This window comes from Apus apus, chromosome 2 (assembly GCF_020740795.1).
Source record: "Apus apus isolate bApuApu2 chromosome 2, bApuApu2.pri.cur, whole genome shotgun sequence".
In the NCBI taxonomy this organism is placed as follows: Eukaryota; Metazoa; Chordata; class Aves; order Apodiformes; family Apodidae; genus Apus; species Apus apus.
In genome coordinates, this window is record NC_067283.1 from 41,877,190 (window position 1) to 41,898,107 (window position 20,918).

Sequence of the window (20,918 nt, forward strand, 5' to 3'; positions counted from 1 at the left end):
TAGTGTCTGTGCCACATTGAAAGCCCAGTTCCAGCCTGTGTCTTGCTTTTGAAATCTTCAGCTGTCATGTGTCTGATCATCAGCTGTGCAAAGATTACTGATCAGTTGCCTGATACTTAGTGCTTGACAAGACCTCCCTGAGGCCACAAATATGCAAAGGCTTCTGACTCTTGTGTAAAGAGATGTCTTCAATGAGCAGGAAATCCTTGCTAGAATTGCATCTTAAGATATTATCCTTTTTTTTTTTTTCCTTTTTATTTTTTTTTAGTTTTCAACTTCCATTAAAAATTTTCTTTTTTGGTTAGTTTCATTAAATTCTTCCTTATTCACTATCTGGTTTTTTATGCAGAAGATGCACTAAATACTCTAATTAAAAAGAGAGCCATCTGCAGAGATACTGTGTACAGTAATTGAATGCTGCAATGTACATCTAAATTTTAGTTTGATCACCTTAATGAAAGAGTATAAAACCTTTAGTACAAGCTGGAAGACTCCATTTTATGGATTTCCTTTTCAGAAGTAGTCACTGACAATTTTTCTCAACATCATCTAATGAAGAACACCACTAATTTTTCAAAGTACAATAGACTTGGACAAAGCAACAGACAGAGACCTTAAACCATAGGCATGCCTTTCTGTATCCATACATTGAGTCCTAGCAGTGATCTGTTTAATATCATAGCAGCACCCAATGGAAAGAGTGTGAATAGCAAGGAATCAGTAAATGCACCTTCATCATTATAATCCTGCATGCTCTGTGGTCATATTCCTGGTTGTCTCAAAGAGGACACATCATTTGAGCCAGAAATAAAGCAGAATATTCTGACAGTGCCTGCTTAAGACAAAAAGGCTGCATAGTAAAGATTGAAAGCTAAAAGTTTAATAACAATAACAATAACAATAATAATAATAATAATAATAATAATAATAATAATAATAATATTTTAAATTAGTCAGGAATATACTGAGTATTCAACACGAACAATGCCAGACTTTTAAATAGGAGCCTTGATAAGATAGCATGTTTACTTACTTTTATTCCAAGAGATAAAATGAAATTGGATTTTAATAGTTATAACTGTTGCTGCTCTCTCATTTAAAAAATACGAATCAGCTCTTAGTTTCCTGAAGAAGGTGTCCATGTGGGAAAACTGTCTACTGTTTCTCTCCTGGCTGTTGGGATCAGATGGCATTTAGTTGCAAGGATGAGCTGGAAAGTTACTCTTTTTAAGACTTCATTTACCTGAGAAGCAGGTAAAGATGTAGATAAAGCATAATGCAGCTTGGGGCAAAGCCACTAAGCCAGTAACTGAACTCACTCAAATATGCACCAGATATCTGTGAGATCCCATTTTGTCCTCCATTTTTGGAGGACAGATTTTATAACTCTAAACACAGATATAATTAGAAATTAACACAGAGTATTTGATCCACATAGAAGAGAATATTTATGCCTCATCATTAGAGTAGGACACTCTTCAAATCCATATTTAAAATATTTTTGTATTCATTCCTCTTCTTAAGAAGCCAGAGGACAAACATGACCACTTGAGCAGTTGGGTCGATTCAAGTGATACTAGTGATTCACATTCATTTACCTTTGAACCAGTGCAAAAACCAGTCCTAGTTTCTTCTTCTCGATGTAGTTTCCTGTTGGAGCTTCTACTCAGTTTATGCATCTGTGCTATAAACCTGTATTTAAGCCTCTCAGCAAAGATAGAATCATCTTGCTTTATCCCCCTCCTGGCAGTTGCTTATCTTCCTGTGTGGAGAAGGAAGGAAAATCAAATCTCTTAGTGTACTTCAAAAATCACAATCAGAGTCTGAAAATTATCCTCCCAGCATCTCAGTAATTGGCATAGAAAGAAAATTATCTCTAGTTATTGCTGTGACCTCTTTATGGATTTCGGTTAAAAAATGAGGAACATTAGCAGTAGTATGCAACATATCTGTTATTAACCTCTACTGCTCAAAGACATGATCTTATTGAGAGAGAAGATTAATCAATCCTTTGAGGGTTAAATTAAATTGATTTAGGATTTTCAGCTTGATTTCTTTCAGGTGTAGCAGTGAACTGGGAGGGTTTTACATTTTTGTCCACACCTCCTCTCACCAAAGCTCTGATGTTTTAGTTCAGGCTTGCCAGCTCATACAAGGTTGCATGAGGCCCATCAGGAAAGAAATCAGGCTGGCTGCAGGCCATTTTGTACTGCCCTGGTTCCTGAGGCAACAGGATTATGGACCAGACAAATAGTTTTGGCCAATGTGATCCTGGTGACACAATGGGGTGTATGTGTGTGGGAATACAGATGCCTGTAAGATCAAATATTGTGGGGGCGGCTGTGCCAGGTTACCAAGTTGTGATGGTAGAAGGACTGGAGTAGGTAGCTTTCACAGGATGCTGAACAGCTCATCAGAAAGACTGGACACCATGGCCCTGACTTTTACAATGAGTAAACCATGGTCCATGACTTAGTTATATCCTCCCAAAGCGTTCTATCAAACATTCACTTTGAATACAGAGCTCTTACCCAGGAAGTGTTTCCTAGGCAAATGAGATGAGAATTTAATTGGATGGGTTGGTTGTTGTTTGTTTTTTTTTAAATAGGATAGAAATTACAGGAGACTCACTGTTGGATACCTGGATGTCTGAGCACAGCCAGAAGTCACACATCTAAGCTGAGCCAGGCCAACAACACAGCATGAAGGGGTAAAGCGGTGTTGTGTCTGCAAGGAAAGGAGGGCACACAGGACAGTCTGGAGGCTCTGTAGTCTGTTCCCAAGGCAAAAAGATATCATTCCTTGTTTGACTTTCTAACTTCAACCACTGTCTGTTGTCTCTATAAAATTGTAAAGCTGAGCTCTTCCAGCTCCAGATCACTCTGCTTCAACCCAGTGACAATGTAAAGGTTATTTTCTGGCACTTGAAACATTTTGCTGGTCAGATATGGTGTGTAAAGCCTAAGTAAACTGAGCAGTAGTGTGTCTATGTTAGCGAATTATTCTTGTAAAGGGTGCTTCTCTGTCCAACTGTTTGGCTTCTTTCCATTCCAAAGGGAATTGCTTCACTGTCCTGCTTGCTCAACTAATAAGCATTTCATGATGTTCAGTTGTAGATATACAGTACAAAAATAATTGGTTGTGCCATGAATAATTAGTTAATATCTTTGCATTTCTTCCAGACTGAGAAAGTACAGTTGTCTTCAGAATTTGCAAACTCTCAAGTGTTTGGCAGATTCCTTGTGAACTTCATAAATATTCTGAGTAGCCTTGAGTGATTATTTTTTAGTGGGTTTGTGTGTGTGTGTTTTGGTGGTTTTTTTCTGTTCCCTTTATCAGCGCTGCTTTTCTGAGATAAATAGACCAGGGTCTACTGGGTGTATTTTCTTCCTATAGAGAGTGGACCTCACATGAAACTAATTGTATAGGCCTCGCATTGCCACTCTGAAAGAGAAGCCAGCAAATGAATACATCAGGCGATAGTGCTGTACATCTCCATCAAGATGTGAAGGGCACTGTAAATAATGAAGATAGCTCACCCTCAGTCTTGAAGTCCTGCATCTCTTTGTGTTGGTGAATAGGGGATTTTTTTATATAATCCTACTAATCTGTCACATTTTACAATCACTGGATACATGTAAAAATTCCTAGCTTTTCTGTCAGTAACAAATTGTTTTTTCTCTGGATGGGCAAGCTTAGGGTACGAGAGTTTTTGTTCAGTTCCCAGTATCCTTGGATGTCTTTAAAAGCTTAACTTTTTCTTTTTGAATAATGGCAAAGACTTAACAAGCTCTTATTTTCCTCTCTAGAATTTCACAGGGACATTCTTCAATTGTGGTAATTATCCTCTGCTTTTGCATCTGTTATGCTCCCTCACAGCATTTTCAAGTCATTAAAAGTACTTCCTAAATTCCATTTGCTTTGTAAATACTTTTGCTTGTCAGAGGACATTTGGCTACTTCCCAAGTGAGACATATCAATGTTACAATGTAAAGTCAAGAATCTTCCTCTTTCATAGTAGCTCTGTGTGGCTTTTCTTGCTGATTTTAATGCCTGGATACAAATATCTGACAAAAGAAAAGAAGAGTGCTATTCTTGTGTAGGTTAAGAACTCCACAAGTAAAAAGCGACTGTGACATGTTGACATTTTGTGACTGACTTTTGCTAGAGCACAAACTCTTAAATAGAAACAAATTAACTGCAACAATACAGGTGTATCTGTAAATACCTCGTATCTTGCTTTAATCATGATTTCTCATGCATTTTTTTCTTGAAAAGTTCTCAAGCACTGCATTTTATGGACTTTTTTTCACCAGAATGAGTGGATGTTTTCTCCCTCTCGCCTTAGTTTAAATATTTCTCTCAGGTCATCTCTTAGATTCTCCAGCCATGGAGAGTAAATTCAGATGCCTAATATTTGCTTCAGAGAAGTAGACTTAGAACATGGAATAATGTATTTAAAGTAATCTCTAGGAGAGTGTGCCTAAAATGGTCATGAGAAAATAGTATTTCAGTTGAGGGTTAACTGTGCAATGGACAGTAGCACAGTTTATAGTGTTTTTCTCTTAGTGGATGAACAAATGATTACTGATGCTGTCATTACTGATGCTGTAAATTGTTTTTCTGAATGGATGAACTTCAGATGTTCTGTTTGATAACTTTTTAGCCCCTTTTTCTTAGTTGGTGCTTTATCTTTTTATTTCATTGTCTCTTCATTTATACACATAAAACACTAAAAAACTCTTCCAAAACTATATGCTTGGGGAGTTTGCCTTACTGTATCAGGGTAAGTAACACACTGCTATAAGTATCCATGTCTTTCTGTGTAACTCTTGGTATATATTTATTTGACGTTTTAAACAAGAGAAAACAGCAGCTGAAGGTAGAAAGTAGATACTGGTTTGTAGTTGGCTTAAAACATTTGTTGACTGCTACAGAGAACTTAAACAGAACAAAGGGCATTCTGCTAGTTTTGATGCTGGTAATACTTGGTGAAACTAGTTTTAAAAGAGTTTTTTTCTGTTTCATGTTGTTATCTCAGAAGTTATCTTTATTTAAAAAAAAAACACACAAAAAAAACCCCAAACAGTTCTCTCACTTGTATCCTCAGTTCCTTTAATGTATCTGCTGTTAATGTTACCCGAATCTTTTATATTGTCTGCCTTCTAAGTAGAAGTCAGTTCTGTAAATACTTTCATTGTTATCTGCTGACTGCAGTATATAAATCCTTCCATACTGTATCAGAAAATACGATCCATGTAAAGACCTTCTTAAAAAATAACTGTTTAATGCATTTTCTGTTTCTTTATTCTGTTTCCATTTCTTGGCTGTCATTTTTTTTGGAATTGCTGTTATCTTTTGCTTTCTGTGATCCATGAATCCATGTGCTCAGATCATTGTTAGCAGAAATATATTTTGCATCTCAAACCCTCTAAACATCTTTTTAACTTCTGTCAGTTCTCAGTCTTCATCTTTGGCAGATAGTTAAAATCTTGAATTCCTTCTGTTATTGTCCTGCCTGAGTACAGCTGATGAACCTGAGACCACTGTAACTCTTCCTGCTTTGGCCCCCAGGTGCTTCCTACATCCTCAGCAATGTGCAGGCAGCAATCCCCAGCTCAGGTCTCTCTGACAAAGTGCTCAGTGCAGAATGGGTTCTGTGGACCTGGTGCCTGGGTCATGTTGGATGTTAAGAGGTGCCTTGCTGGTATGCACAGCAGCCAGAAAAGAATATCCCCATGGAAACAGTGTTTCATTTTTCAGACATCAAATATGGTTAAGATCATATAGACTTTGCAGGACAAGGCCATAAAGATGGACTTTCTAGGTGGGTACTGAATTAGTAGAAAATACAAAACCTTTTGCTTCAAAAGAAGTTCTCTGGTTGGGTCTCTGTGTCTTTGTTTTGTGGCTCATGCAGGTTTCTCTGCTGTGGCCATCCTCATCAATGTTTCACGTTCTGCTCTCCCGTTTAGAGCTTATATGTCTCACACACCACCAGCAGAGGCTCCTGGCTTTGCCCTCCTACTGGTACTCAGCCAAGTACTGCTTGTGGTTAATCCAGCCTGTACCAACTCTTCAACTATAGATCTCCAGTAGGTTGTGATTATACTGAAATCAAGTGTTACTTGGACTGTCTCCTGCCTTTCAAAGACAGCCTTTTAAAGTCAGTTGATACTTGTGTTGTTTCAAGGCATTCCTGAGAATTTCAAATGTGAAATGTGTCATTTTTTGTCACTGAACAATGCACATTTCTCTATCTTTAGCTCCTTTTCTTTCTTTTTTCTTTTTTTTTTTTCTTCCAGAATTGTATTTATGTAACCTTCAGTAGTCTTTCTGGTGCTGACATTTGTGTTTCATAGCACACATTCCATGTCTTGCTGCAAAGATCCATTCCAGATTTCCTAGAATTTCCTAGATTTCTTGGAAGATTGTGTGTTCTTTCTAGACAAAAAAAAAGTTCCCCTGTCTACTCAAGACTTGATCTCATTTCCATCCAGCTCAAACAAAGATTTGCTTTAACTAGCAGGATACAGAATGAGATGTTTACCCAGTAACCCCCAGTAGCTGATACACACTTATTTCTTGGGGGAATATGAGTTGGGTTCATCTGTATTTCAGATATTAGGAGATGTGTATCAGTGCTAAATCACATAGCTTGGGAATTTGTGTGAGAGAAGACAGAGTGCTGACAATGTCTAAGGCCTGTCTTTCAAAGACCTGATGTGCTAAATATTTGTCTGTTTTATTTGAGCTTGTATTGCTGGGTAAGTTCTTAGAAAAAGAACCATATCTTTTCACATTTGAAAAAACATATTATGAAATGCAGATGGTTGTAATCTGGCTTTATAATTAATGAGAGATTATTTAATGGATTTTTTTAATACTTTGTGACTTTGTAAAAATCCCATAAGATCAGTTTGCTTGTGGTGTTGCAATAATTCAGGTCATGATGTATGAAACAGCGTTGCTGCAGTTTGAATTAAGATCTTCCACTTGGTTTGTAAGATTGAAGTTAGAGAACAATATGGCATATAAATGAAGAAAAGTTCATTCCTTGTTTCCTTCTGTCACACTTTCGCTTGTCATATCTTTCAAAAAATTTCCAAAAGTCTGCAGCATAAATGGAGAAGTGCATTCCTTTCTCATTCGTAATACCTAGTGGCAATGAACTTCTCAATTCATCCAAACTAATTTGTATATATGTATTTTGTCCTTTAACTCACGGTAATTTTTGCTTTGAAGACTGACTATGCAAATCTTTTAATTCAATAAATCCATTCTCTTTATATGCAAAGGCAGATATAATTGCTTACTTAAAAAAGTCTCTTCTGTATATTACTGCTGCTTAACCAGCACAGCTGAAAACATGTGCACTGAATTCTGTTGGGCCTCTTACGTCAGCAGAAGTGTTGACAAGTTTCTGGTCCAGGGACATTGCTGTTCCTTGGATGCACTTTTAAAATCCAAGATGAGACAGACGAGTTGTGCAGGTGTTACGACAGGCAAAATTTATGAGCCAGAAAGGTTCACAGCTTGAATTTCAGATTGTTTAGGTCTAAAGGGCTGGCAATTTAAAACAAAGCAAAATAAACAAATAAAAACATGCATATTGGAGCACGTAACAATGTGGAACATTGTATAGTCATTTGTACATGATTCAGGTTTCAGGGAGGAATTCTGCTTTTGCATCAACTATGGCCATCAGTGGCACAACTGCTGCTGTTTCTTCCCCTCCTGCATTACTTTATTAGTCCCTTCAGAACACTATAAATGATGCAGTACATCTGCTTTGCAGGCCCTACTGATACAGCACAGTGTTGTCACACCTGAGCCAGCTAGTTTAAAACTAATTTAAAAAGCTAACTTGAGCAAAGGTATCAATCTAGCTGAGTAGAGACTAACCACTTGAGATCATAGTGTGTTATACTCAGTAATATCCAACGAGTGGTTTACATGATTTTTTTTTTTTAACTGAAGGGAATTATTTCCCTTTCAGCTGTTTCATAGACATATTTCCTTCTTCTTCTCTTTCTCACAGCTCTCCACTTGCTTTCACATTAAACATTTTTAAATTCAGAGTTGACCAGGACAAAAGTATAGACAAATTTAAGTCAGAAGTTTCAGTCCAAACCTTTGTCCCGTAAATTCCAACTACCGTAAACAAAAAAGTTTCATTGAAGCTTAACAATGTACAAATAGGTATTTTTTGACACACTGCTTTGGACATCCATCTTTCAGCCAGAAAGGCCTCTGAGATTGGCCTTTTAAGATATCCAAATAAAATTGGAGCACTGATCTTTCACACGTTTTGGAACACCACTGTAAATCAGGAAGCATCCAGGTGACATGTGCCTGGTCTGTGCTGCCTGCGGGCCGCAACGAGGACACAGCAGTTGCTGTCTTTGAGCACACTTTGGTGGCAGACAACCTTACAGAGGCTCTCTGGTGGGTTTGCTCCATCAGGGCTTGTATGGAAGGTTTTCTCCAAAAACATTTTTACTGGCAGAGCTTGCAAAGAATTAGGTGGCTTGAAAGAGAGGATATGTAACCCAACTTCTGAGTGCTTTTGTGAAGTCAGTGTCAGGTGCTTGGTGTGTGCATTAGTATTTTGGGAGGAATTTGGTGCGGGTGCCTGTAGGAAGGACTGTGAAGCAAGAAAGGGTGTGTTAGGAGAGAAGGAAGGCACATATAATAATAAGAAAGAAGTTTATGAGGCCTGTCCTCCCTTCCCAGTCTTGCCTTTCTGCCATTTTTACTCCGTCTCTCCCTTCCTCCTAAAGTAAATCTTTCCTTACCACCAGAGAAGCATTGAGGACTCTTCTGTGGGGCTTCCACCCTGAGAGCGTGAAGTGGCATGAAGTGTCTGAAGTAGCACATGAAGATCTTTTCCTTTGTGATCCATCCAAACAAAATAAGATGAACAAAGCAGCAGTTTCCATATGTTTTGAGCCTCTTGTGTAATTGAAGTCTCTCTCTCTCTCTCTTTGCCTCAAATGGTACTGCACAACAGAAAAAAGCATTTCAGCCCGTGAAAGCACTGGGAAAGCAGGAGGCTAACAGGCTAACTTTTTTTTTTTTTTTTTTTTTTTTTTTTTTTTTTTTGTCACAACAACGATGTTATTATGCTGGTCAGCAGTCCTTAGCAGCTGTAAAAGCCCCATTTCTTGGCCCTTTCTGTTAGTCTTTCTTGGTTTGAATGGCAGCTTTTGATCACAAGATCATAGAAAGGTTTTTCCCAAGTTCAATCACAGGAATTTGAAAGAGGGGCAAAACAGCCTACGTTTTACTAGGACTGCCTTACTGTCTATGATGTATCTGTAATTCACCTTCTCTAATGTAAGAGACATCAAGAGAGAGGGAAGAGGTGCTGAATGTCTGATTCTACATTTATCCTTTTTGTTAAAGCTTGTTAAAACAGTATTTTATATGTAGCATTTCCCCCACTGCCCTGTGTATGATCCTTGAGTACATAGTATTTCTAGAATTGCTGCTGTTCAGCAAAGAAAAAGAAATAAAAAAATGAATGAGGAGGGTTGCATGGATATGGTACGAGAAAATACTTTTGAAAGGTCAGGTTTTCTGAGCCTTATTTGATATAAAACTTCATTTAAAAAATGCAAGTTTTAGCCACAAAAAGATCAAAACAAAACAAATTTCAATTCCCATGGGTGGCTTTTCAGTTACAATATTACATTACTGAATGCAATCAGCATGGTCCTCAATTTAATTACTGATTACACTGTGAATTCAGTGATTATGTGGGGTTTTTCAGTTCTGTCTTTTCCCTTGCCCTTCCTCATTCCCTATTCCCTTTCCTTTTCCCTTTTCCTTTTTCCTCTCTTCCACTCCCCTTTCCCTCCTTCCTTTTCCCCCACCTCTTCAGCAAATACCATGCCTTTGAGATTGTATGTAAAGTTATGTAGTTCAGAGCCATCTGTCTAAAATTTTGCATTGTGTATTCAAATTATGAAAATATGACCCAGCAGTCTACAGACTGTATTCTTGTCCAGATTTTCCCCCCACAACCTTGCTCACTATAACAGCATCACAAGTGGGCACCTGCCCTCCAAAGCTCTCTCCTTCCAGAAATTCTCCATCAGTTGAGTTTTACATTACAGTGTAATGAAAGCTTCAGCATTTGGGATTTTCAAAAGAAGCCTGGTAGCATAGGAGGAAATACATTCTGAGAGCCTGTCCTTCGCTGATACAGGAGTTGATGTCATTGGTTAGTTTAATCTCTAATTTATCTTATTACAGACTAGCCCCAAGGGTGGCTCTAATAGAAACCAGGGAAAGTGAGTTGGATCCTCTAACAGTGGAGAGTCCTCCCCCTACATTCGAGCAGCAGCACCAAGAAACTTGCCTCTGCTTTAGGAGGCTATGATTCCAACAGGCATGGAATGTGATGGATGCAGGTTTAGGCTGAGCAGTTCTCTTTTCAGTTAGTTATCTGTGTTTCAGCATATCACATTATTGTGAGGAAGAATAGTGAGTGTCGGTAGGCAGATTTTCATTTATGTAAGCATATGTTTTGCCTGCCTGTAGTTGCAACCAAACACAGTCCTTTTATGCATCACATGACCCAGGTCATTGGTTTTAGCACTGTGTCCTAGGCATTGCATTTAAAGTGGGGTTTAATTTCAATACTAGGAAGATAAAAGATGTAGATGGGACAGCAGTTCAAGATGGAAAATACTGAAGATATTGGAGTGTGTCTAAGTTTAATTTTAAAGCTTTTTTCCCCCAAGGTCTTGCTTGTTTCGTGGCTTTGGAAAAATAAAAAGTATTCGACACCCCTAAAAATGTACATGACAGGTCTGACTCAGGATTCTTCTGTTTTGAACATTTTGTGTGATCTTTGACTCCAGAAGGTTTTTCTGGACATGGGAGTAGTGATGTACAGGAGGCCTTTTTTTGTAAGTGGGCCCCATACTATTCCTCCATTATCTGTTCAGAATTTAATGTTGTTGTCATTTCTGTAAGTAGTTTGATTGAAAGGTACATCAGTTCCATTCAACTGCATAGATACTTAGGTACTGAAGTATTTTAGGCTTAAATGAAACTTTCGAGCATTATTCAACATTAATATAACCAAGTGTATGAAAATTAATAGATGGAGCCAGACTGTCAGACCTTGGAAGTAAAACTGCTTCTTTATCCAACAAAAACATCTTGGAAGCTGAAAGCTTCTATTTGTCATACAAGAAAGATAAACTCACTAACAGGAAAAAGACCCACCCTTCCTTTAAACCAAGAATTTCAAAAAGATGCTAATTATATTGATTTTGATAGTGGTTTTTGTTTAGCAGATGTTTTTCTCCTAGGAAATACATGAGGACCACCAACATACTTCAAACAGACCCCAGAAAAGAGCAGTCACCACATAATGGTTTTCATTCACCACTGTCGGGTCTAAATCAATGGCTAATTTGTTATCTCATTACCCTTTCTCATGCATCGGATCCTGTACCTAGCAGTGAACATGAAAACCTTTCTGCCTGATTGCTACACATCTTCTAATGACAAACACAAACTTAATTCTATTTATTTTCATGTGTCTAACCTTCTGCAAGGTAAGAGCAATACAGGCAGAGACTAACATTAACTGCTGTGCAAAATGGCCATTGTAATCTAGCCCTTTTTCCAGGAGCACAATGTATCCCAAGCAGTCCATTCTCAATCTGAAACATGTAGTAGAGCCCTAAGGAGGCAACCTGAAAAGCTTTAGCCAGCACAAGTGTATTTAATAAAAGCAAATGTTGCTGTCAGAACTTGCAAACACTAGTTAAAAATCAGAATAACTCCGTTATCTAACACAGCTGGCAGATTCCATTTGTGGTTCTATGAACAGTTTGTGTACACCATCTAAGGGAGATGTGGCAGAGAAGGATCAGTCAAGGGAAGAGATGATACCAGTTTATTTAGTATGTCAGTCCTTCCAGCAGACCCATGAGCAGACAGTTCTTAGTTAGGTACTACAGTGGAAGCTTCACAATGCATGCTTTCTGTGAGAGATCTGCAGCAGTTAGAAATACTGTAGGTTTGGTCTTGTGTTTTAATCCTAACTTTCTTACTTTTTTAATGTTTCTTAATGTACAGCTTAACCTGCACAAGAAACTACTTGAAGAACAACTGACTGCATCTCACTCCCTTGATGCTGAGTACCTAGGAGAAAGTATCTTGATTAATAGAGTGGTTGTCCATAACTCTTTCCTGTTCCAAGCAGCCTTAGTGCAGTGTGATTTCCCTGCAGCTAGCATTGCCTTGCTGTCACTGTTTGTGTTATGCCAGCATTTCAGAAATTTCCTCCATGGGTTTTGAGCAGCCTCAGCTGCACTGAACTTCTCATAAATACAGTCCTGCATCTACATGGCCTCTGCCTGCAGCAGTACATCAAACACCATCTGCATCTTGTCACTTATCTGCTCCTGAAGGAAGGGTGTTGCGAGCTGATGAGACAGCACAGATTCCTCTACTCTTGGTAGGAAGTCAGGGTGCCAGTGGCTTGGACCTGGAGACTATTCATTGCTATCTTTTTCTCAATGCAGAGTCAAAAATGCTTAGTGTTTTATGCTGTGACAGATCAGACAAAAGAAACCCACTGTTGTCTGATAACCTAGTTTGATAACAAGTTTGTATCATTGGAGTGAAATCCGTATAACAGCTATGTCTTACTTTGTCCGTTTTGCTTGTGCGTTTTGAGCTCTAATGTGTGAAAGATGTTGACTGAACATACCGTTGTTGATTTTTGTAGATGAAGGTACAGCCTACCAATCTGGGAAAATTTGAGTTGTGGTCCCACCTGTCATGCCAGAATTGTTGCCAAGCCTATTTTTCATCAAAGCTGATTCTTATAGGATTTTGCATGTGTATAAATATACATATATGTGTGTGTGTGTTAGGGTTTGTTTTTCCCCCTGAAATATTATTGGTGACCTTAGTTGGGAAAGGTTACTTAGCACGTACTCAAATAAGCCTTACTCAGATTTTAAGAACATGCTTGATTTTTTTTCCTGAACAGCAGTGGTCTCCTGAGTCTGAAACTTCTATTTAAAGAGTACAGGAGCAGCTGGGTGAGAGAGCAAAGCTTGTTTCCTAAGATCTGCCAACATTTTAAAGGATGGTTTTGAATATTTTTCTTAAAGACAAATGAATATTAATAATTTTGTATAGGTAAAAGTCAATCTCTCTGGATTGTCTAAAAAGCTAATAACTCCTCTCAATTTCCACATTTATAGGGACATCCAGTTTACATTAAAACACACTTCTGTTCTGTGCTTTGGATAATTTTATTTGTTCAATATGCATAACTATTTTCACTCCATATCCCTAGTACTTGAACATGTCACTGATGAATTAACTCACAGGGTAATATGCTGGTTAATCTTTGGCCATTCTTTATGACAGGGAAGGTGAGACGAAAGAAGGGAAGATTTGCTTGGTGCCATGTTGGAAGTTTTGAGCGCTAATAATAGTAATAATAAATGCATAGATTTTCCATATACTTTTTCACTAGTGGATCTCAAAGTAATCTGGGTTTTAATCCTGCATCTTAGTCCAAGCTCATTAACTCTTCCTAAAGTCAAATTGTGTTCGTTTTGATGGTTTAATTGGGTTTATTTTGGTTTTAGAGATTAGAAATCTGTTTTTCTAGGTACTCCTTTTTAAGGAATTAAGATTCCTGACATTTTACAATTGTGTGCTGATTTTTGAGACCATTGGTGTCTGCGTCTTCCATCCAGATTCTACTTTTAATTTGTTGGCCTGTGCTTTTCTGCTGAAATACCTGTCTCTTGGAATTAGATCTCAGCTGAGCTGGGTGGGGAATTGAGCCATGAATGTTAGCATTCACATGCATCAGTTCATTTTTATGGGCTTCTGCAATTGAGCTTAGCTTTTAGAAAAGGCCTAGTGTTCCAGTCAGAGAGGATATCCTTTTGCTCTTATGGCACGTTAAAGGTCTGTCACTAATATCTGCCAAAAACAAAATAACAATTCCTTAGGTATTTCCTGTTTTCTCTTGTTAAGAACTCTAAAGCATCTATCAACTCAAACCAGTGCCTTCTCTTCCATGCTACCTTTTAAAAATGGCATCAGTCTTAAAAACAGCCAGTTCTCAGCACATTCCCTTGCATTTGACATGCCAATAGATTTTTCTTTTGCTATTTTGTTTTCAATTTCATTCTTTTTTCTGTGTATTGAATTTTTGTCACTGCTTGTTGCCTGTTTGGAAATCTCGAAGCTCTATTCCGGACAAAAACACAGTCTTTAAGATGCTGAGTCTTCTCCTTTGCTGAAATTAGAAACATTCTTAGGGCTTTTGTTAGATCCTGGTTTTAATTTCCTGGTTAAAATACTTCCCCTCTTTCTTTTCTTTTTTTTTTTTTTCTTTCCTCTCTCTCCCTTATTTGCCTTAAAATTTGTTGCTCATTTCCATGCACAGTGAGATGACAGTTCTGAGAATGTCTTTGGGCTTGTGAGCTCACAAGAAGAGGATGCTGGGGAATAGGCACTTAACAGCATCATCACTGCTTTCCCATGGCTGTTATTGCTTAATTGAGAGAGAAGATTCTAATCTATTTATATTCTTTGTTATATTATTGCTTTTTTCGTAGTATAAAATAAAAGGGACAAGATTTGAGTTTCTGCACTAAATTTTAAGTAACATAATTTTAAGAGCTCACAGAAAACATTTTTCCTCCTGAAATGCTTTCTAATTGTCAGAGTCCAATCCTCCCTGACCAGCTTCCTTCAGATATTTCACAAGAGAAGGGTTCAGTGTTTTAATACAAGATTTACTTATTCAAAGATAGAAGACATTATGCTGGATTGTGGTTTAGAAGAGAAATACAGCAATATTCTGAAACCCCAATGCAAGCATGATGTTATTGTTATATACAGTGGAATCACAGTAAAAATGTGATTTCCAGGGCTGGTCTCTATATGCTTCATCATCATGACACTGAGCATCCTCCGTCATTGGAGTGGAATACATGTCTTGAAGCCAGCTCAAACCTGCTGCTCATTTCCAAGTTTTTTGTATTAGTTGACCCATTTTTATACTTTATATGGACCTGAGACTTGTAGACACTTTGTCCATGCTGGGCTGACTGGCTTAGGAGGAGCCTTAATTTAAGGAAGTCCATTTACACAGATTGGTGATCCAGTCAACTCATAGTGCCATTTATCTAAAACAAAAGCCAATTTACAGTGCCTTTTGTGTTGAGCTCAGTTCAGTTTTCTTTACAATTCTCTGGTCACCCCCTATATTCTTCCATGAGCTTTATGAGCACATACCTCATCTGAGCCCATCTCCTATGAGCCATCTTCCAAGGAGGAGAAGGTGTTGGCTGGTGATATTCTACTCCCATCTCAGACCAGCACTAGCAATCACTGGTGTCACACAGTGAGCTTAATACATTTGGCAAATGAATGAACATCCCTCTTGTCTGGGCACAGTAAGGGTGAGAACATATGCCTACAGGGATTGCTCTGTGGACTAAATTCAAGTGGTTTTACTTCATGGAGTCCACCTCATCATCATTTACACAAGGACTGGTGATGACTCATGTGTTAAAGATGTCATCCCAGATGTCCCTCTTCTTAATCTGTTGTGTTTCCCTGCCAAGCCAAATGATCCAGTCCATTACTCAGTGAAATGCTCTCTGGCACACCACCCAAAGGACAGCAGACTGCTGGTCTGGAATCTGCTTGCTCCAGGTCTTTTTGGAGACATGGAACATCTGAAGATTGCTCCAGTGGCCATTGTGATGGTGGCCCATGCATGTGGCCATCAAAGCAGCCTTGATATCATGAGCCACCTCACTGCCTTACTTCCTGGGCCCCTTAGAAACAGAGAGTCCTGCTACTGGCCCATAACTCACCAACCTCTTGTCTCTGTAGCTCCAAGGAGACTTGGCAACTGCCTGTCTTGACCTGCAGGCTGTGGTCTATCCAATGTAACTGAGGCAGCAGAGGATTTAAAGTTTTAATACCAAAGTTACATGTTTGAAGACACTTGGTGTTTCGTGGGATTTTGGTTTAGAAGAGTGATATAGCAGCATATGGAAATCGCAACACAAGAATGATAAAACAATTATAATGCACAATTGTAATACTAAATCACAGTACAAATACAATTCCTAGCGCCAACTCTACGCTCCACCATCACAAAGAAGGATGTTTTATCCTAATTAGAGAGGTCCTAAACATGGATTGAATAAAAAGTAGTCTGGAAATCGTTAGATTGCCCACGTAAGGAGGTATTCCAACCCAAGACATTCTATGATTCTTCTGTTTTTTCCTGATATTTTGCATTTTGCTGCTTAATTTGTAAAAATGGTGTGATTTTTTTTTTCCATCATAAGTCCCAGCTTTCATTTTAGCCAATATTTCTGAAGAATGAGTCTTGTACTTCACTAAAATCAAGCCTTAAAATTTTCCAGGGGAAGAGAAGAGCCTGCATAATGCTGGGAATTATTTGGAGATTCAGAGTCAAGGACTCTAGGGTAATTGTGCGTGACATTTCAGATCTGAGATCTGTCTGCATCAGGAAAGGGGACAGCTCACTTGAAACGTTTCCAAGGATCAAGGCTTTTCCTGGCTCCATCAGGAGTTTCAGGTTTAAAAGGCAATTCAGCCAGCTGTATCTTGTGCCATCAGCATGCGGATGCGAGCTCAGCTGTGCAGGGACAGGGTGGCTTCATGTGTGCTGGTGGGAACTTACACCAGGATGTAAGGCTGCATGTGGTTAATATAGTATAAAATACCATCACTGTTGTTTTTTTAGGCATTATGACTGAAGTAAGGCAAAAGCAAAGCCACTACAATTAATTTTCAATTTTCCATGCTGAAAAAAGGGAGGGAGGGAAGGGAGCAGCTGAGATAAGGTATGGATAATTCAAACCATATATACATGAAGCTATCCTAAGCTTTGATATACTTGTAAACAGCTGCTGTAGAGAGCAGAGGCAGCTTTTAAAAAGCAGCAGCCAAAATGTGGAGAGCAGGGGGCATTGTGCATCCCATTTTCTGTGCCGTGGTGCTGCAGCCAGGGGTGTCTGATGAAATCTCATAATGAAACATCTGAATGCTTTGAGCAGTTGAACACAGTTCAGCAAAGCAGAGCTGAACTAATGTGGGCTGCCTGTTTGCCAGTAAACAGATAATTGCACTCTGTTGTTTAATTGAATTTGCATGAAACTAAAATATACTTTGGTAAAGTCCACCATGAAAATGTATTCTGCTTGTGGATCAAGAATTTAGGGGGAACAAGATATTGGGGGAGGAAGAGTGTCTATCAGATACACAGATAAGCCTGAGTTTAAATTGTTATAAAAGTAATACAATTATGCAATTTAGATATTTTTTTTTTACCCAGAAGGTTTTTCATTGCCACTGCTCTTATCAGTAGTGATTTGTTCATAGATGGATTGGAGTCAGGAAACATTATTAGGCCACAAAAAGTTCTTTTGTTTTTGCAGAACAACCTTGCAGCTGTATCATTCATACGTGGCTAGTTTGCATTTCTTGGCTACCAGCCATTCTAAATGGTAGAGAGCATCATACTGGACCATGTGAGGTTTTTGTGTTGTGTTTTTGTTCTCTTTGGGTTTTTTTGTTGTTTTTTTGTTGTTGTTGTTTTTGGGGTTTTTTTTGGGGGGGTTGTGTTTTGGTTTGGTTTTTTTGTGGTTTTTTTTTTTAAAGGAAAAAATCAAAGAATCCTTCTGATTCATGTTGTTTCTCACGAGGCTATCATTTCAAAGGCTCGGCATGCAAGTTATGTCATCATAACCTCCTCTGTTCTTTAACTTGCTTCATGAACAATTTTCTCATGGAGGCTGGGTATTCTCATGAACATTCTTGCTCTTTGGAAATAATAAAAATTTTCTGATTCCCTGAGGCACTGTGGGCAAGGTTTATAATTCCTCTTGGTTGCTTCATTCACAATCACTTTCAGTTGGGCATTACAACCTTACTCTTATTTACAGTTCCGGGATTTTGCCTCAGGCTGTGGAATCGGAGACTTAGTACTTGTTTTTTCTCTATATGCTGTACAGGCTACAGTGGAGAATCAAGCATATGTATCTGACCCCCTCATAGCTGCTGCCAATGAAAGCTGAAGAGCCTAGGCAGAGAATCTCTTGTTTAGTTTTCAACGTGTCCTTTTGCTTTAAATGCCTAAATTTCAATACCTTTCAAAGGATGGAGGGTTTCTCAAAATTTTATAATTCTTCATTTGATTAAGTACTTGGAAGGAAGATGATTAAATGTTAATAATGTTTCTACAATTGTTAGTGTCTCTATTTGGTGTAGGTAAAAGCAGTGGTTCATATTTTTTTTGGACCAAAGGGTAGCCTTGGTCTTCTACTAGCCTTCAGAAGTTTTTGAAGATTATTGTATCACCACCTTTTAATTAGAAAAAATGTCCTTTAGGTTTGCTGTCATGACTTTGTTCTATGGCCTCGTGGTCCATAAGAGGTGCTATACCATGGTTCAGAAACACACTATCTGTAAGACATTCCTAAAATATCTGGAGTTGTCTAATTGTTGTTTGTAGAGTCCTGATTCAGATGACAGCAGCATATTTTCTTCAATAAAACCCTGTGCTGATAAGGAAGTAATCCACCCCCCAAGTCAGTTTTAAAGTTTCTTGTTCACTTTAAATATTTCATTGCATTAAGTTTTCAAAACAACAAAACAAACATTCATCAAGTGAAACTAAGCATGTCACCCTTGAATCTGTACATCTGTTGCTCTCCTGCTGCTTTCCTGCATAATTCATTTTAATACATTTAAAGTTTACATCTCATTAAAATTCCGTACACACATTTATGTATACAGTTTGCATTAAAAAGAAGAAAAGGTGGGAAAGGGTTTTATGGTAAGAAGGTTCTTTAATATGACTGTTTCTCTTTTTTTCCTTAGTTTTTTGGGTATTGAATGTGTACCTGTGGTCTGCCTTCAGCCACCTATTTTAGTGTACACTGTCTTCTCTCTGAGTGTCTCTAAATATGAGTAATCTCTTTAGTGCCATTAAAAATTTCCTCCAGGATATTTTCTCTTACTCTTGATGTCTTTGTTCCTCTTTAAGTGCATACATCCTCTTATCTTCTTCCTCTTCTACTCCACATAATTTATATACACTATATGTTACGTGCGTCAGTCCTGTTATCGGCCAAGAGAATATCTATCATTTGCTTCAGATGCCCTAAAGAGTTCTTGTGGGCTCACTGCAGTGCTGGAAATGGTTTTGCTTTTCAGATTTTATTCAGTTTGTGGTTTCTTTTCCTGCATCAGTACTTTCAATGATTGCAGTGTTTGATTTGGTTTCATTTACTTTAGCACTATGGAGTTGTGCTTCTTAAGCCAACTGTAGAAAACAAGTCAGTCTGGTAGCTTGAGATGGCAACCTTTTCAAGTTGGTGACGTCTTATTTCAGTGACTGCTGAAATTTATTCTCTGAAATCCCTGATAGGTGTTTAGGATTATGGGTGATTGTTAAAAGCCATCATAAAGTGTTGTCATAACTCTTCATGAAGCATAAGGAAAGCTTGTCACTGCAAAAGAAGTAAAAATGCTTTGAGAGAAAAGAAGGTCCATATTTGGAAAGAAAAAATATAAAATGGTAATTTAAGGAATTATCTTCAAGAATTGCTCTTGGGGAATAAATGTCATTTTATGCAAGGGAGTATATGGTTGTATTTTTCTGGTTTCTTTGGACTTTCATATTTAGTTTTTGACATGTATTGCTTAGAAAGCTCATGAGATAACTATTGTCTACTAGACTAATGAATTTCCTTCTTAGAAATAGGAGTTTAACTACACTTTGTGGAAAAGTTTATTCAGAATTTAAAAGGAAAGCTCCTCTTTGCTTCCTAGGTATGATACAATGTCAGTCAGCAAGGAAGAGATTGAAAGCCGTATATGAGCCCTTTAAAAAGATTAGGTCAGGTCACTCAGTCACTTTGGCCTACTTGAACTGAGTAACAGAAAATGCAGCTGTGAAGGGAAAACTGAGAGAGTTCCTTTCTGAGCAAAAGTTATTTTGTTTTATTCACATTACCTAGCTCCAAATAAGCAGCATGGGTTTGAAGTCAGAAATGTGTAGCATTGTCAAATATAGGTTATGAACTATGGGAAATGAGCTCAGCCCTGGCAGACTGTGAGTCTGAAGGCAGCGGAGCTCACATGCACTGGAAGTCCTCCCCTACACTACAATGTGAGTTTTGTCTCATCAGTATCAGGTAAGCACAGTTTTCAGATGCCGACTGTTGCGGGATTAATTCATCCATGATCAACATAGAGAGAAAAAGAGGTTCGCATGAAGTCTGCATCTGTTGTCTGTGTTGCTGCAGTACAGGTATATATTGCTGGACTTTATACTAACACGTGTAGTATTACTTGTATTGTTGAGAGTATCCTTAGCAAGTTCACTGATGGTACAAAACAGGCTGAGAAGTGGCTGATACACCAGAAGGCTGTGCTGCCTTCAGTGAGACCTGGGCAGGCTGGAGGATTGGGTGGAGAGGAACCTAATGATGTTCAAGAAAGGCAAGTGTAGGGTCCTGTGCACCTAAGGAGGAATAACCCCATGCACCAGTACAGGTTAGGGGCTGACTTGCTGAAAAGTAGCTCTGTGAAAGACCTGGTGGACAACAAGTTAACCATGAGCCAGCGATGTGCCTTTGTTGCCAAGAAGGCCGATGTCATCCTGGGGTGCATTAGAAGAGTGTGGCCAGTAGGTGGAGGGAGATTATCCTCCCCTTCTACTCTGCCCTAGTGAGGTCACATCTAGAGTTCTGTGTCCGGTTCTGGGCTTCCCAGTTCAAGACAGGCAAGGAAATACTGCAGAGTCCAGTAGAGGGCTACGTAGATGATTAGGGGACTGGAACATCTCCCTTGAGGAAAGGCTG

The 20,918-nt window shown here is 38.5% G+C and overlaps 1 protein-coding gene across 6 annotated transcripts in view; it reads left to right on the forward strand.

Annotated features, from left to right (window-relative positions):
- The window catches only part of RBMS3 (RNA binding motif single stranded interacting protein 3), a 448,136-nt gene that overhangs the window by 303,949 nt on the left and 123,269 nt on the right, over positions 1-20,918 (forward strand). The window lies entirely within an intron of this gene.